Source organism: Nycticebus coucang, chromosome 22 (genome assembly GCF_027406575.1).
Source record: "Nycticebus coucang isolate mNycCou1 chromosome 22, mNycCou1.pri, whole genome shotgun sequence".
NCBI classification, from domain to species: Eukaryota; Metazoa; Chordata; class Mammalia; order Primates; family Lorisidae; genus Nycticebus; species Nycticebus coucang.
This window is the reverse complement of record NC_069801.1, coordinates 55,883,447-55,896,122: the sequence shown is the minus strand read 5'-3', so window position 1 is coordinate 55,896,122 and position 12,676 is coordinate 55,883,447.

Genomic DNA, 12,676 nt, shown 5'->3' with positions numbered 1-12,676 from the left:
TATTTCACAAACTAGAAAAGACTACACAAGTTGGAAGGCGAGCCTGGAGCTTCAGCAATTACACACTCATCACGTGTAGGAAGCTGGTGAGGCACAGGAGAGAGTGCTGCCCTCGTGCAAAGAGGGAGAGGTAACAGGCAGGCTTGGCCTCGGGTAGTGCCCGGGACCCGATCTAGTCATTTCCAAGGCTGGCTCTGCCCCTGCCCTTCTCACCATTTATCTGAGCACATAAAGTCCTCTTTTTGGCTTGAGCTAGATTGAGTATGAATTTCTTTTACTTGAACTAACCACCGGGAAATAAAAATAATATTTAAAATTATATTTGTGCTACAAAAGATTTAAAGCTAACATCCTTCATTTTTCTCTTTACACTTTCTGATTTATGATTGATTACTTCACTCAAGGTAATCAGTCTCTCAATACAGTTTTCCGGGGTGAGCAAACCAAGTGTCCTTCATCCGTTTTGCAGCTAATGGAACTGAGGCCCAGGGAGGTAGAGGGACTTGATCGCACAGCAGAGCCTGCACTAGGTTTTCTTATCGTTCTCTCTGCTCTGCTAATAAATCATAGCTATGAGCACTAACAGAGAGGCAGTTTGGCTACCTGGGTTCACAACCTTGCCACAGCTTCCTCCTTGAGTAACTATGCCCTTGTAAGAAGCCTATCTTCAAAGTACAACAACACTTACTAGAAACATTTCTGAGACATAGCGAAAGTTAGAGACTATCACAAAGTTCTGGGGGTCTGTCCAGGTCAAAATAATATATTTAGAAACATCAAGACCTTGACTTATTTCTAAAGAGGACAGGGGGCTCTGAGCCTAAGGAAGGAAATACTGGCGTATTTGGTGCAGAAGTCACCATGGGTGTCGAGAAGAGGCAGGTGGTAAGCGGGAGGGGGCTAGAAAGAGCTCTTCTTTCCTTAGCTGAGATATAAAAGGAAAGCGAGGGGTGTAGGAAACCACCCCTGTAAAGCTAAACAGCCCTGAGGGCAAACTAGTTTGGACCAGCTCCTTGTTAACATCTTGAGAAAGTCACTGGGTCTCTTTAATTCTCTGTTTTTCCATTTGTAAAATGAGGATAGTAATATCTTCCTTCCGTGTGTGTAAGTGGATCGTGCAAACAATTCCAGCACCCGGCAGCACTGGCACGTAGTCATTGGCCAATCAGTTTGTCTTCCCCTTTGCTTTTCTTTCTCTCACAGGCTAATGTTCACACTCTGCCCCCACAAGGACAATCCCGCAGGAAGCACCTGCTGCCCCGGGCGGGTTAGAACGCAGTGCACTGTGATTCAGAAACCAGACACTTCACTCTCTGGCCCCAAGTGCCTTCCCCAGCCGAATACCTTTCCCCTCTTCCTCCTCCCTTGCCGCTCCACTCACTCCTGATTATTTGTCCTTCTTAGGCCAAATTTCACTCTCCACCTGCACCTCTGTGCTTTCCCAAGCAGAATGTTTTTCTGGGTCGTTTATTCGCCCTCGGGCATGCTCTGAAAGAGATTCTAATGGCATCCCTTTCGCAAAAAGAACAATCTCTTCCAACAGAGGAAAAGGAAGGAAGCAAGAAAAGATGGGGAAAGAAGGTCTCCAAGATCGAGGAAATATAAGAGACTTAGCCTTTCCAAGGCTTTCCCCAAGAAATACATTCACAGTCATAGGAAAAGACTAGATTCCAGTAAGCACCATATTTATCAATCACTATCCCCAAGTTCTCTATTTTTGTGATCTTCCCCCCATAGACCTGTTTCTCTTACAAAGTGCTACATATGCTGCAAGGCTCAGCTCAAATGCTTCTTGACTTATTTAATTCATATACAGTCAAGCATCCCATAATGAAGGGGATACATTTTGACAAATATGTTGTTGGGCGATTTCGTCGCTGTGTTAAACATCTTAGAATGTACCATATGGTACACTAGGTATGCCATACTAGATGGTGCCAACCTCGGTGGCAGCCTACTACCCACCCAGCCACCCCCCAGACAACATGGTACAGCTACACACCTGTACAGCATGTTACTGAATCCTGCAGGCAACCGTAACACCATACTGAGTATTTGTGCTTCTAAACACAGAAAAAGCTACAGTGGCCCAGTGTGGTGGCTCACGCCTGTGATCCTAACACTGGGAGGGCACGGTAGGTGGATTGCCTGAGCTCAGGAGTTCAAGACCAGTCTGAGCAAGAGTGAGACCCCGTGTCTACAAATAGCCAGGTGTGATGGGCACCTGTAGTCCCAGCTCCTCAGGAGGTTGAGGCAAGAGGATCACTTGAGCTCAAGAGTTTGAGGTTGCAGTTAGTTCCGACGCCACAGTGCTCTACCCATGGCAACAGAATAAGACTCTGTCTCAAAAAAAAAGGTGAGAAAAAGAAAAAGGTACAGTAGAAATACGGTAGTATAATTTTACAGGACCATTGTCCTCCATGTGGTTCATTATGGACCGAAATGTTGTTATGTTACATGACTGGATTCAGGTGGTTCTCAACCTTCCTAAGGCCTCCTAATGCCAGGACCCTTTAATACAGCTCCTCATGTTGTAGTGACCCCCAACCATAAAATTATTTCCGTTGCTACTTCATAACTGTAATGCTGCTACTGTTACAAATCATAAGGTAAATATGTGATAGACAGGATGTATTTTCATTGTTACAAAGGGATCGAACCGCTGGTATTTGACTATTATAGATTAAATTCTGACTAGACCCACAGGTTGAGAACCGCTGGTATTTGACTATTACAGATTAAATTCTGACTATGGGCTGAACACTGTGCCAGGTGCCGGGGACAGAGTGGTGAATACGACAGATGTCATCCCTGCTCTAACGAAGCTTAGAGCTTGCCCTGTGTTTCCACTTTAAAGACGATATTTATCTGCTGTCTCTATTCCCAAAACTGTCATAGCTGCTGTTAACAATGATGACTTTTATGTCTCCTTTCCTTTTATAAAAGTCCATAAATCAGCATGACCAACTAGTTTCGGCTTGCTTGGAAAGTACAATGTTCTGAGAAACGTCTCAGTTCCAGGCAAATTGGAACAGTTGCTCACCTAATTATGAAGTTAATGTTATAATGGCAACAAAAATGTTCCTTGAAGAAATTCTTTGAAGAAAATCGCTCATTCATTCTTTCTTCAAGGACTTATTACATGCCTAATTCTTATAGTGTGGTAGCTAGTTGCCTCTATTTGATGTTAGACCTCTTCTGCTACCCTGTGAGGCCCTTGGAATTAGGGTCCGTGTCTTTTTCAACCTTGGTAGGCCCCAGCACAGTATCCTCCCATAAAACTTACTTAACTTCATATTTGATAAAGTTATTATTACATTTATATTTTTTATAGTTCTTTATATTTTATAAAGTTCTGCGTTTTATTGAGAAACATTGTAAGTTTGTGCAAAACAAAAGAACATTTTTAGTTTTTTATTATAATTTTTAAACAGAGATCTCTATCTAGCGACAAGTTTGGAGGGCTCAGCAAACAATAAAATCCATGTGCAACCCTCCTGCTCTCACAGGCTCCAGCACATGAGGCATCTCTCAGCAGCTGTGGCAGCTTAAAGGCTGAAAATTGCCCATATATAGGTACGAGGGTCATCCAATTCTAGTTTTTAAAGTTCATCTGTGAACATACTTGAGATATAAATCTCTGTAGCTTCCACCCACTGGTTCTGATCCTTCTAACTAGAGACGCAAAAAATCAAACCAAAGATTTTCTAGCTGGTGGCCCTTCAAGTATTAGAAAAGTGTTTGCATGGTCTCATCTCTCACTCCACCCCACCATCCACAGACACACCTGAGATTTTCTCAGCCATGCGAACAGTTCCCGCAAATGTGGCCGGAGGGATAGCATTTCAGGATACTGTTCTCTGAATCAGTCCCACTTTACTTCCCTCTTAAAGTGCCTAAACCTGAACCCTTCTCTTTATTCATCTGACTAGTAGACTAGTAAAATATCTCTCACCCTGCTCTGGTTTTAGTAAACTCTGAATGTTATGACTTAAAGATATCAGATTCCTTTTCTCTTTTTGAGTGGTGGGCACCTGGCACATTTGAAGCACTGGGACAATGGATGCTGACCAGCTGCCTGGATAGATACATGCACACATCCATTATGTGGGTAGATTAAAGGTTGTTGAAACCAAAAATCATAAGAAATAAGAATGTTTCATGGAGTCGAAGAATGTCCCACCCCAAAATTCATGTCTACCTGGAACCTCAGATGTAAACGTATGCAAAAATAGTCATTATAGACATAATTAAATAAGTTAAGGTGAGGCCCTACTGGATGAGGGTGGGCCTTGTAAGTGGAGAAAACAGAAGAGACCCAGGGGCAGCGTATGTGGCTCAGTGAGGAGGGCGCCGGCCCCATATACCGGAGGTGGTGGGTTCAAACCCAGCCCCAGGCAAAAACAAAAACAAACAACAACAACAACAACAACAACAAAAACAGAAGATGGTGGAACACTGTGAAGACACACGGGGAGAACTCCACATGGTGGTGTGGGCGGAGATCAGAGTGCTGCAGGTGTAAGTCAAGAAATGCCAAGGACGGCCAGCAAAGCCAAGGAGAGACAAGGACAGGGCGTTCCTTAGAGACTTCAGAGAGAGTATGGCCCTGCTGACACTTTGATTTCAGACTCTAGCCCCCAGAAATGTGAGGGAATAAATTTCCGTTGTTCTGCACCACCCGATCTGTAGTAATTTGTTCTGGCAGCATCAGAAAAGGAATAAGCAGATTACATGCTTCACTCTCCAACAATCCCAGGAGATTATGTGAAGAATATTCAACAAAGTTAGAGGTCCTGAGTTCAAATCATGATTTTGTTACTCACAGTGATGTAACCCTAAAATGCCACCTCATTTCTTTGATCCTCAGCTTGCTGGCTAGCAAAATAGGGACACGAACATATAACACTTAGGATTAGCTGAGGGACAAAGAGCGATAAGAAATGGGAAGTGTTTTACTATAGTGATACAAACTTTTGAGACCTCAGTTACTTGATTTTTTTCTGTTTTTTTTTTTTTTGTTGTTGTTGTTGTTGTTGTTGTTGAGACAGAGCAGAGTGCAATGGCGTCATAGCTCACTGCAACCTCAGGCTCGGGCTGTGGGCATCCACTGCCTCAGCCTCTGGAAGCCACTGGTATTACAGGTGCCACAGCACCAGGCTGGATTTTGGGGGCATTTCACTCTCACTCAGGCAAGACTCAAACTCCTGAACTCAAGCAATCCTCCCTCCTCAGCCTCCCACAGTACTGGGATTACAGGTGTGAGCCACCATGCCTGGCTTTCTCTGTTTTCTTGAGTAGAGTTTTCTGGAATTTTGTCTACTGTATGTTTCCCCTAACTAACTATCTTTGGAATTTATTTATGAATTCTACTACTTTGTTGATTTTCTAATTCACATATTATCCCTTTATTTTTTTTAATGTCCCTCTTTTCTTGGGTTTGTTTTATTGCTCATTTCCCAAATTTTCATGCTATTTTAGCTCCTTTCTCTTCATTTATTCTTATTTTTAAGCATACACATAAAAGCTATGAATTTACCTCTAACTATAGGGTTGGCTGCATTACATACATTTTGTTTGTTTTTACATTTGTTGTTCTCATATTTTTTCCAAAATAGTTTATAACTATATACTTAAAAAAATTTCTTCTTTAGTTTTTATTAATATGATATCTTATACTCTTAGCACTGTGCATTGGCCCTGCTGACTGAGGAGCAGCTATTGCTGTTATCATTATGTATAGCTAGAGAGATACAATTTTTTATAAACAGCTTTCTCTCTGACATCTTTGAAAACAAGTACATCATCGCTGAAAAAAAAAGTAGAGATTGTATTTTCTCATCATAAAAGCATAAGCCCCAGATTATTGGCAGTTTTTGGATTCAGACAAATTATGGCAATGGGAAAATTACTAGAATATTCTCACATCTTTAATTCCACGGAGAACTAAAGAGATCAACAATCCTGCTGAACAGGGAAGTGTTACATCAGTCAATCTTTAAGACTTAGACATGGCCTGATTTCTCTCCAAGACTGTCACAAACCATCTTAACACAGAGGAGTCTCTCCTTTCTCAGACTGTGACTGCCCACAAGTCTTGGGCTTAGCCCTGGCTACCAAACTAGACTGTAAGCTCCTTGAGAGTAAGACCACTCCCCTTCTTAGATTTCCTAGCATCTCAATTCTTAAATGATATAGTATTAAACAGTAAATACCATGATTGATTACAATTCTTACAGGATATTTCCTGGGAGAAAGTATGACTATGAAATTTTGGATCAGATATTTTAAAATAGGCAAATGGTAAAATTAAGAGCCTTTTGAAACACTTTTCAATAGTTGAGGCTAATGCCTAGAGATGCATTCTTCGAGGAGAAAGAGTATCGCAAACATTAAGCAGGTACATTTTTGAACACTGTGAAGATGCAAAAATGACATATTGATATTTATCCAATTAGAGCTACCTATAAGCTCACGTCTGCCAAGCATGGGGGTGATGGCAATGGGAGCGGAAATGATTCTAGTAATAACATCACACATGCGTAAAATGCTTTACAATTCACAAAACTCTCCCTCTGTGAGCTCCATTCATACTCAAGGAAAATGTGTGAAGAAGGCAAGTTAAAGAATATTATCCTAATTTTGGAAAATAGGTGTTTGGGGTTCAGGAAAGATTGGCTCATCTGCCCAAGGTCACAAAGATAGTAGTTGGGTGGAATAGTATTAAGCCCAAACCTTCGATTCCCAGTCCTGTATTCTTTAGGCTACAACTACTCCAAAATGATCTGGAAACTCTTGAGATAAGTCTCCACACTCAGTCACCAGGTTCAAAGCCTAGACGTTTGTTCCCCTGGGATATGCATTCACTCAGAGATATCAGAGGAAAAAGACTCAGTCCCTGCCTTTAGGGAGCTCACAGACATGTAACATGACACAACACAGAACAGGGGTGGCGCCTGTGGCTCAGTGAGTAGGGCGCTGGCCCCATATACTGAGGGTGGAGGGTTCAAACCCAGCCCCGGCCAAACTGCAACAAAAAAATAGCCGGGCGTTGTGGCGGGTGCCTGTACTCCCAGCTGCTCGGGAGGCTGAGGCAAGAGACACGTAAGCCCAGGAGCTGGAGGTTGCTGTGAGCCGTGTGACGTCATGGCACTCTACCAAGGGTGGTAGAGTGAGACTCTGTCTCTACAGAAAAAAAATTAATTAATTAATTAATTAAAATAACAGAACACAAATCATATTCATGGCCAGTGCTCTGAAAAGATCAAGATAACTTCAAGGATAATAATAATAAGTAACATTTACTGAGCACTTCCTATGTGCCATCTGTCATTCTAAACACTTTGCATATGAAGTGGGTACCATGATGTGACATGTTGCCTGCCTCATTGTAAGAGCTTAAGAATTGGCAGTTGTTTTGATTATTATATTTTTTTGTGAATAAAATTAGGGGTCCTTTTCAGAAAAAAACAAAAGGAAGACTATTTAAAGTTGACATTCTGCAGAGCAACTAATCATCTGTGGAGGTAAGAACCAATAGGGAACTATAGGAACTAGGTGTCAAAAGTGATAAAGGGCTCCCGGGGGAGGGAAGAACATTCTAGACAGGATCAAGAGCATTTGCAGAGACCTGGGGCCTGAGCAGCTGGGCAGGGTGAGGCGGGGAGGGGAGGCGCTGCCATATAGCAGCCAGGGAAATACACAGCAGAGGAAAAGGAGGAGCCCTCCAGCCAGAAAGTAGCAGAAGAGCTCCCTGTGCCTGACCCCGGCACAGGGAGAGGCATTGATTTTCCAAGGCTATTTGTTTGCAAGTTACATTTTTCCTGAACAGAATCCAAATCCCTTTGTTGTTACAGACAGCACCATAGTTTCCAAAGAAAAGAATAAATAGACTCACTGGTCCAAGGGCTTTCCCTGAGAAATATCCCAATGGCTGTGGGCCAAGACAGGGTTCCACCAAGCACTGGACTAAGAGAACAACAGAGTGTGGGGCTGGAATCTTCTTCAGAACCTGCAAGAAAGGCGGAATTCCAGGTCACTCCCTGGGAGATTTTTAAATATCAATAAGGTGCCCTACTGGTTCTGCCCCAACTAAACCTTCCTATTTAAGATTCCCAGAATATGGTGTGTGGTAAAACCTCTGTGCCCAATAGGCCCCTTCCTCCTCCTCCCCGTTTGACATGGTTGTGCACTTCCTGCAAGACCACTCGAAGGATTGCTGCCTGTGAACCTTTCCTGGCAGTGTTGTTCCCAAATCCTGACCCCAACACCAGGGTGAGTGAGTGGCTTTGGCTTCAGGGCTCCCTCCCAGCCACGGACCCATCTCTTGCAATCATCTCACCGCCTTCCAATTACAGCATCCCTATCCAAGCCCTGGTGAAAAGAGGTGGGGAGGTAGGGAGCCCCTGGAGGCAGATTAGAAGGGGGTGCATTTTCTGTGGCACACCTAACAAAGAGAAAGAAATTTAATAAGCAGTCTTTTTGTTACCTGTCAATACACGCAGGCAATTCTGCACAATATCAGGGATAAAATATTCTCCCCCACTAGGTATGCTGCACCTGTGGATACTTCTCAATTTCTTCTGTCTTGGAAAAGACCACGCTATGGGTGATAGGATGGGACATGGGAAGGGGCCTTTAATGGGTCAACAGTTCCTCACTAAGACACAGTGTGTGCAGGTGGTCACTAGCCAAGATCTCTGCTCTCCCCAACCACCCTACACACGTGCATGGGTGCGCCTCTGCCCAGTTACTCGTCAGATGACGAAACTGAGCCTCAAAGTCATCCGATGATTTGTCTAGGATCTTACCAACAGGTAGTCTCAGAAGGAAACCCAAACACAGATCTGAGTAGCTCTGATGCTGTGTTCATTCTCCTGTGCTCACCACCTCCTCTGTGAGCCCTTAGCTCTGTGCCTAGAACAGCCATCCACTGATCACTGGGGCAGCATCTTAAGCCTCATGTCCTTTTTGAAAAGTATAATGGTGGCACCCAGAGTCCAGGCCGAAGAAGAGATGTTCCAGTCAGGTATATTGAAAGAGGAGGGTGACCTGCCTGGGCAGTGCAAAGACCATGTCTGTGCCTGGGGGGCAGTTAGAGACAACTTTTATATGGGGCCCTGGGGGAGGGGCACATGTCACAGGGAGTTGCTGGTCAGATTGGGTCTTGGGGGGTGGGTCTAGCCAGATCCTTTGTGGCTTTGTCTTAGGAGAAGAGAAAGGGGAAGAGGGGGAAAGGGTTTGTGTGTGGCTGTGTTAGCCCCCCCCCCCAACACTTCACAGCCTAATGGAGAAAAGAACTTAGGCAACTCAGCACGATTCAGTTTAGCATGTGACACGTATTAATAGTTTCAGGAATAAAATACACCAAACCCAAACTATCACTGCCTTAAGATCCAAGGAGGGAGGAGAATTGGCAGGAGAAATCTTCAGCACCGACGGAACAAGGGAACGTACACTAGGAACATGCTCTCCTGCATGAGTCCCTTACCACAGCACCTGGGAGAGGGAGCTCACTGTTCTGAGTTCCCCCACAGCAGCTGGTAGCCCCAGGGCAGGCATTGGAGTGGGGGCCTGTGCAACACCCTCCGGGAGGGAGTGAGCATGACCACCCATGAGGTCTATCAGTGGGGCTGGGGACAAGGAAGACGAAAATAATAATGCCTTTTTTCTCGGTACTTTACAACTTACAAAATGCTTTCTCATCCATTATCTCTTTGCTTCCCTATGAATGTAGCAAGGCAGAGATTATCTCCACTTACAGATGAAAAATCAGAGGCTTTAGTACAGTTGCATGATTTTCCCGAGGTCACTCTGGTTAGAGGCAGAGTCTGGACAGACTTTGACACACTCACCCTGCACATCATCACACATAATAAACAGGCACATTTGTTTGCCATCCATGTCTTAAGACAACCCCAGGGGGTAAGCTGGGCAAGCCTGACTTCCCCACTTTGCTAACAAACAAATGAAGCTGAGAGTAAGGGACATAACTCAAGTGGTTGAACTTGAGCTAGATCTCATCTAGGATGAGCACACAGGTCTCCTTTCTATCGTATGACATGGAACAAATTATCCACTTATTCATTCAGCCCTAACTTGGGTTGCCAATCACCTGGCAGTGGGCCTGTCCTTACAAGGTCCCCCTTTCCTTGAACAGCTCTAGGATGTCCCACTCATGCCTCTGCAAAATCTTAATATTAAAATACAACTAACTGTCTTAGATACTCAAGTCTGCTTTACCAGGGAAAGGCAAAGAATGATCAAATGGTTGACCTTACCCCCAACATAAAGTTGAAAGTTCCCCTCCAAGTCTAAAGAAAGCTACAAAACTGCTCTTCTGCAAATGAATTTCAAGGTTTCTGTATCAAGACCCTATCATTATAAGAATAAAATGAGCAAAAAAATAAGAAAGAAAGAAGGGCTGAATGACTTACAAAACTAGAATTATATTATTATAATATAATAACTAGAATTATATTACAAAACTGTCAATTATACACTGTCCAACCAGAATTCATTTGGTTCCTGAAAGACAGAAATTTTCTTCATTGTTTCAGGGACATTGTAGAAAGACGGGCAGGATGGTGGGAAAAGTCTGGGCCTGGGAACTATTAAGTGCTCCAGGAGATAAATCTAAGGCCCAGAGAGGTTCAGCAGTGAGCAAAAGTTCACACAGCTCCCCACAGAGCTGAAAATGAAGTCAGAATCTGAATCCACCTCATCCTGCCTTCACACTGCTTCCCTGACCTTTGGGAGTAAACTGTGTATTTATTTACACCCTGAGAAAGAGCAAAACCAAAAAGTATGACTGTGACTAGGGGCTTGGAGCCCCTAGCTATACAGTAACTGTGCTGGGTCCTATAATCATATAATGCGCAAGGAAGCCCCGAGGCAGGAGAACTTCCAGGCCGTCCCCTTTGGTTCCACCTACTGTCTCAGATAATGTCAGCGGTTGACTCAGACCTCAGTGGAACCCCTCTTTACTGTGTGGGCTCTGGTGTGCCTTCGGTGGCCAGCGTCAGCAGCAGCTGTCCTGGGGACGACTGTCAGATGCTGTGGCTCCCTCACCAAGAGTAAGGATGACTCCCAGGTGTGGCCGCCAGAGTCCCCAGCAGGATCAGGCTGAAGCCACCCTCTGCAAGTCGCATCGTAGCGCCATCCCCCAAACTAGAGTGAAAGTAACTTTTACATTTCAGTTAAAATGCCACCTATGCTACACTCAAAACCTCATCACTCTTGTTTCACTGTATTAATATTCTGATCATTGTCCTTACATTTTGTTTCACAAGCCTTCACGGTGACTGACCAGGAGCAATCAACAGTCTGATCAGGTTATGCCGCCCCACTTCCAGGCTCAATACTGCAACAGAGCCCCAGTTCCATTCATACATTCACAGCGGGGCTGCCCTGACAGCCAGCGCACTGGCTGATTTAATCACACCTACCAAGTTACGGTTTGACCCTGGCAGCTGCAGTGAACACCAACCTGGGACCTACCCCAGTCACTGCCCACACTGTCATCTCAGCCCCCTTGCTGCTCCTGTAACGATGCTCAGCTCGCTCTCACTGCAGGCCCTTTGCAGTTCTCTTTACCAGGAATTCACTTCCTCCAGGTCTTTACCCGGCTCTCTCCCTCCCTGCATTCAGGGCTCTGCCAAATGCCACTTCTGCAAAGCACCTTTCCCAGACTCACTCACCTAAATTGATCAGCCCATCCCCCATTCATCTCATTATAATCTTTATCTTTCTTCATATTATTTATTACTATCCAAACTGATATATTTATTGTTTACTCATTTATTGTCTTCCTCAGTCAGGAGAACATAAACTCCATGAGAGGAGATATTTTGTCTGCCTTGTTCAGTGTTTTATTCTTGGTGTCCAAAATAGCACCTGGGGGAAGGCAGGCACTTGATAGATTTTTGAGCAAACCACAAATAAAGGACTAAAAATTCTCCTCCCTCGCCTCTTATTTATGAAGTCAAATCTTTCCAGGGAAAGACTGTAAAGGCTTAGAAACTAGGATATCTGCAGCTTTCATCCCACGAGCAAGTCTGTACTTTACCCATGAGGTCAAGGACCTCTCGACCTCCCTATTGCTGCAACAGAGGACTGTTGTCCAGGAGAGTTATATTCTGCGTAAAGATTCAAGGCTATTAAAATGAAACAGTCTGACCGTGACATTGTGTGTGTGTGTGTGTGTGTGCATTTGATACACATTTACCTAGAGCTTACTAAATACCAGGTACTTTTAAAAAAGTACACATATGTGGTTCCACTCCGACCACTATTATTTCGGTAGAAGCAGAAGGGAGATGCCCAAAGGTGAGGGGCCATAGATGATTAAGAGAGAGACTTGGAAACACAATAAAGTATCACCAAATTTCATAAGACAATTGTATACAGACAAGAAGAATCAGTCTCATTCATTTGAATATAGGTGGTAGGTGTCCAGAGAAAGCTCCCTGGAGGAACATTTCGGCTGAATCATGATGAATAGGGGCTGCCTGGCAAACGAGGGCCGGCATGTTATGCAGAGCAAAGGCCCTGGGACCTGGAAGTGGTGAAGTCAGTGTGAAGTGTGGACCCTGAACTATAGCAAGGTGAGACTCCAGGCTGAGAGATAAGCAAGGTGTCTACACAGAAGATACCAGTCAGGTGGACCTGAGCTCAA